Raw genomic sequence first — 5,593 nt, forward strand, 5'->3', positions numbered from 1 at the left:
ATCTAGTAAAACCTCAGTCATGGAACCTTCAGATCTCTCTCAGTGGGCCATATGCTTAGGGGATGATTACCAACATATATTTGGGGGGAGAGGGGGTAGAGAAAAAAAAGTTTCCAGAGGGATTATCCTATGATAAAGGGGACTTACAGGATCCTGGAGGTCTGGCCAATTTCAAGCTAAGGTTGCTTTTGGCCTCCAACAAAACATTAACATTGCCACAGTTGTGGATTCCTCCAGGAATGTCACGCTGTGCCTGTCTCAAGAATTTGTCAATGGGCTGCAAGTCAAAGGAAATTTAATTTTATCCACACTTCTTGATTTTGTTCTCCTCCTCAGAAACTACAAGAAAGGGGCGTCTGGGTGGCTCAGTTAACTCTCCGCCTTCAGCTCAGATCACGATCCCAGGGCTCTGGCATGGAGCCCCACACCTGACTCCCTGGTCACCCCCACCACTGCACATTTGCTCTCTTTATCAAATAGTAAGTGTAATCTTTCAGAAAGAAAAAGAGCCCCGGCGCCCGCCCCGTCCCCAGTGCTGCCATGGCCGGGCCACCGCCCGCTCTCCTGCGGCGGGGACGGCCGGGGGACAGCTGGGGAGCCGGCGCGGGGGCGCTTTGTGCGGCCCAGGCGAGGGGTGGCGGGATGCGGGCCAGGCCACCTCCTGCTCGCCTGAGGCCGAGGAGGGGGCAACAGGACACCGTCGGACCCCTCTTGGCGGCACCCCAGCCTGCTCCATTTTGTGCGGAGAGCCGGGCTGGGAACACTGGCCCAGACCCAGTCCCAACCCTGCGCCCTTGGCCGGGCTGCTGCGCTGGGCCCCCGGGGGGCAGCGCCATCCAACTGCGGGCAGGGGGCGTGGCAGGGCCGGGCAGCTTTGTCTGTCCCGGCGGCCCGGGGGGGGGGGGGGGGGGGTGGCTGGCAGTAGTTGGGCGAGGGCCGGGGGCCTGGCCGGGCGAGTCGGGGGATGCGCGCCAGGGTTGGCCGGCCGCCGATCGGGGCGGTGGGGCCGGGGCCAGCCCGCGTACCCACATGGGGAGGCAGCGAGGTGCCCGGGAGGAAGGAATGGACTTGGTTTCGCAGGCCGGCTCACACGTAAAGGATGCATCCATCTGGCGGCTTGCGGTCACTGGGCTTGCCTCCAAGGCTGAAGTTGGGCGAAGATTAGACCCCTTTTTAGAAAGGTGTTCCTGAGCACCACTGACAACACAGTTTTTTTTTTTTTAAAGATTTTATTTATTTATTTGACAGAGAAAGACACAGTGAGAGAGGGAACACAAACGGGGAGTGGGAGAGGGAGAAGCAGACTCCCTGCGGAGCAGGGAGCCCGATGCGGGACTCGATCCCGGGACTCCAGGATCATGACCTGAGCCGAAGGCAGTCGCTTAACCACTGAGCCACCCAGGCGCCCCGACAACACAGTTCTGACAGTATTTCACGACCACAGATGGCGACAGTGCTCCAACTAGGCATCTCTGCGGACTACATCGGAGGAAGCCACCATGTGATACAGCCTCGTGATGATACGGAGGACGGCATGAATGATCACGAAGACGTTTACAAATGGTTCCAACGAAAGTTTCTGAGAGCAAGAGCTCGGTCTTCCAATTGCAAATGTAGCAAGGGTAATGAAAAATGCCATACGTCAAACGGGAAAGACTGTGAAAGATGCCAAAGGCTGTGTTCAACAATGTGAGTTCATCAGCTTTCTAACATCTGGAGTGAAAAATGCCATCAAGACAAACGGAGGACAATCAAAGAAGATATTGTCTTTGCCACACTGACCTTAGGCTTTGACAGTTATGTCGAACCTCTAAAATTATACCTTCAGAATTTCAGAGAGGCTCTGAAAGGAGAGAAAGGAATTTGGGGAAGAGTTACAAGCTACACATGGACTAAGTGAAGCGCTTAGAGGAGGCATTTACCAGCCAGTTACCAGCTGGCTTAACAGCTGCAGAGGATCAACAACAAAGCCTTACGGTTCATACAATGTCCTATCAACAGAATTCTGGTGTTCAACAAATGCAGTTTTCAGGATCTGAAGAAACGGTGGCATGGGGAGTGAAGAGAAGAAAAGGAGTCTGTACGATTCTGGAAACAGACATTAGAAAGAAGTGACTGGGGAAATGATGTTTCTTTGTATATTAAATAGAGGTAGCTTCCTAATGCTGGACTAACTGAGGTGTTAATTCTGACTTGAGAATCTTTTTTCATGAATGATTTTAAAGAAAAATTTGGATTTTAAATATTTTGTTTATTTGACAGAGACATAGCGAGAGCAGGAACATAAGCAGGGGGAGTAGGAGAAGGAGAAGCAGGCTTCCCGCTGAGCAGGGAGCCCGATGCGGGGCCCGATGCCAGGACCCTGGGATCATGACGTGAGCCAAAGGCAGACGCTTAACGACTGAGCCACCCAGGCGCCCCTTTGAGATATAATTTAAATTGTGCTGGAAGAGGTTTAATTTAGACTAATTCGTAAGAACTCTTTAGGTCAATTAAGAGTGACTTAACTGAGAATAGGAGGCTGGGTGCTGTTGTAGACGACAGGCTCTGCTCTCTATCTCCCTCCGGTGGTCACTGCGATAATCACCTCTAACGTGGGCACCAAGCTTGTGATTTGTGCGTAGTTGCTCAAAGATGGGCATCAGGGAAGGGAGCTGAACTAGGGGAGGAAGCCACCTGTTCTCTGGGAACCTGAATGTCTCTCTGACCCATAGAGTGCACTGCAGATGCAGACGTTGGGACAGGCTGTTATTTCCTTACCCATTTTCCTTTTATGATTGTTGACTTTCTCCTTAGGAAGGGGCCAAAGAGGACAGAGAGGGAACACAAGCAGGGGGAGTGGGAGAGGGAGAAGCAGGCCTCCTGCTGAGCAGGGAGCCCGATGCGGGGCCCGATCCCAGGACTCTGGGATCATGACCCGAGCAGAAGGCAGATGCTTAACAACTGAGCCATCCAGGCGCCCCAGAAAAATTTGGATTTTAAAGGTATTAAAATATTTTTGTTTTGTACGAGTTTGTTGCTCTGTAGGACTCCTGTATGAATTGCATTGTATATTGCAATTTATTAGTCAGATTTGTACAGTTTCTTACTTTCATGTTGAATCAGGTTACTTTTGTAATTCAGCTCAACTGCTGGGTTAATTCATGGTATTCGCCCTTTTAATGAAATATAAGGGTAGAGGGGCACCTGGGTGGCTCAGTCATTAAGCGTGTGCCTTTGGCTCAGGTCATGATCCCGGGGTCCTGGGACCGAGCCCCGCATCAGGCTCCCTGCTCAGTGGGAAGCCTGCTTCTCCCTCTCCCACTCCCCCTGCTTGTGTTCCCTCTCTCGCGGTCTCTGTCAAATAAACAAAATCTTTAAAATATATATATAAGGGTAGAGTTCGGGGAAAAAAAAAAAAAGAGTAAGCGAGAAACAGGGAAAGAGAAAAAAAAAAAAAAACTCCAAGCAAAAGAAACTCAGGAGTAAAAAGCTTCCATTTCAAATGTGATGGTTTCTGCATATCGCTCAGTACATCTAAGGTCCATGCAAATGTAAGAGGGAAAATATGAACACTACAGGGGAGGAATCTTGCAGAGAGCACCAAGGCAACGAAAGAAATTAACATCAGGTGTATGGAAACAAATGTTATCAGTGCTTAAGGCACACCGAAGGACAAACTATCACTGGTGTTTTCTTGTGGTCTGAAAACAGTAATTCAGAATATAAATATAATTATGAAAATACAGTGGATATAAACACAGTTCAATTACATATAGTTTCTGTGGAAAGGAATGGAGAAAGGGCCCACAGCAACCCCTTGGCTGAGTCCAGACAGGCCCAACAGGGGACCCACCTCACAAAAGCCATAGGCCCTAACTAACCAATGGGCTTCTGACAACCAGGGACATAGACCAAAAAAGGGAAAACTCCCTAAGTCCCCATAACTCACCTTCCCCCTTTACACACAGCCCCCCCCCCCCCATCTCCTTGAAGACAGCCTCCCTGCTGACCTGCATGCTGCTCTCTTGGAGTGTATTCAATAAACTTCTTAGAACTTTGTTCTGCCACAGGTGAATTCTTTTCAGTGCCCACTTAACTGGCTTCCACCCAATCATTGACCCACATTTGGGGTCCCCATCTGATGCTCAGAGACACCACATTTAGACACCAGTTTCCATGTACTGTTAATACCTAGTATATATTTTTACTTAAATTTCTATATTTAAAGAATTATTTAGGGCGCCTGGGTGGCTCATTCGTTAAGCGTCTGACTTCGGCTCAGGTCATGATCCCAGGGTCCTGGGATCGAGTCCCACATCGGGCTCCCTGCTCCACGGGAAGCCTGCTTCTCCCTCTCCCACTCCCCCTGCTTGTGTTCTGCTCTCACTAGGTCTCTGTCAAATAAAATCTTTTAAAAAAAAAGATTTATATTTTAGGAGGACGAGAGGGGCAGAAGTAGAGGGAGAGAATCTCAGACTCCCCTCTGAGCAGGGAAACAAAAGTGGGGCTCCTTCTAGGACCCTGAGATCATGACCTGAGCTGAAATCAAAGGTCCAGTGTTTAACACACTGAGCCACCCTGGTGAAACTCTAGTGTATTTTACGTAGAACATCTTTTTCACATTATAAAGAGCAAGACTCCAAACCCCCCCTTTTTTAATCTGAGAAACTTCCGAGTTGTTCTGGATGTTATATCCATCATTTTTATTTGGGCATTTTCTTACTCCTGGGCTACACAGACCTGATAAAGCATTTAGACGGGACCTAAATTAGAAATGTTCCCCTCACCACCCCCACCCCAGATATCCCAGCACCAGATCTCATCAGCAATAGGACTCTTGGACTCAATACCTTCCCCTCTGGATTTGTCACCAAAGGAATATTTTCAATACATGCAGGACTTTAATTCAAAGTGACAACTGCTGATGGCCTTTTGGAACCCAGGTTGCAAAGAAGGGAGAGAACGCTCTGGGATATAGGATAGAAGTGTTCTAAATACCTAGCCTGTAGTATTTCTGAAAACAAATACCACATTCATGAAAACATATGCCAGAAACTTCAGAACTAGAGGAATCAACATTTGCAATTTCTAAATGCAAGGAATTTCAGGAGAAAAACATGACATGGCCTCTGACTTAGGACACCGGGCTTACCTGAGAACTGGCCATTTCTTCTTTCACCTTGTCCTCTGGATTTCTTTCTCACAAGGCATTTGTCGAGAAATCACAGCTCCATCAGGAAAAAAAATGCCCCTAAAGCCACCAACAGAATCTCTTCACTTGTAAACTGTTCACCTGAAGGCAGGACGCTGAAATTCAGATAGACCCAACATCCTAGTCCTTTGCATCAGGAGCTTTTCAGAAACTGTGAGTTCCTACTTGAAGACCAGTCCCTGACTTTTCCTTCCCTACTTTCAAGGGGCCTCCCCTCCCACAGGCGCCCACAAGGTCTACAGCCTAGGAGCCGTGTGCTGCCCGGACCCGACCCTCCCAGCCTCACGTACCAGAGACCGTTACCTCTCCTTGAGCCAGAGCCTGCGCTCCACGCTCATAAAATAACCTGAAGCCCTCGTGCTTAACCCTGGCCTCACTTAGAATCACCTGGAGCCCTTA

General features: G+C 49.2%; 1 pseudogene; it reads left to right on the plus strand.

The window, feature by feature from the left end:
* Positions 1–1,465: 1,465 nt before the first annotated feature.
* LOC123323241 lies at positions 1,466–2,115 on the plus strand (annotated as a pseudogene).
* The last annotated feature ends 3,478 nt before the right edge of the window (positions 2,116–5,593 follow it).

The sequence above is a fragment of the Neomonachus schauinslandi genome, chromosome 16 (genome assembly GCF_002201575.2).
Source record: "Neomonachus schauinslandi chromosome 16, ASM220157v2, whole genome shotgun sequence".
NCBI lineage: Eukaryota > Metazoa > Chordata > Mammalia > Carnivora > Phocidae > Neomonachus > Neomonachus schauinslandi.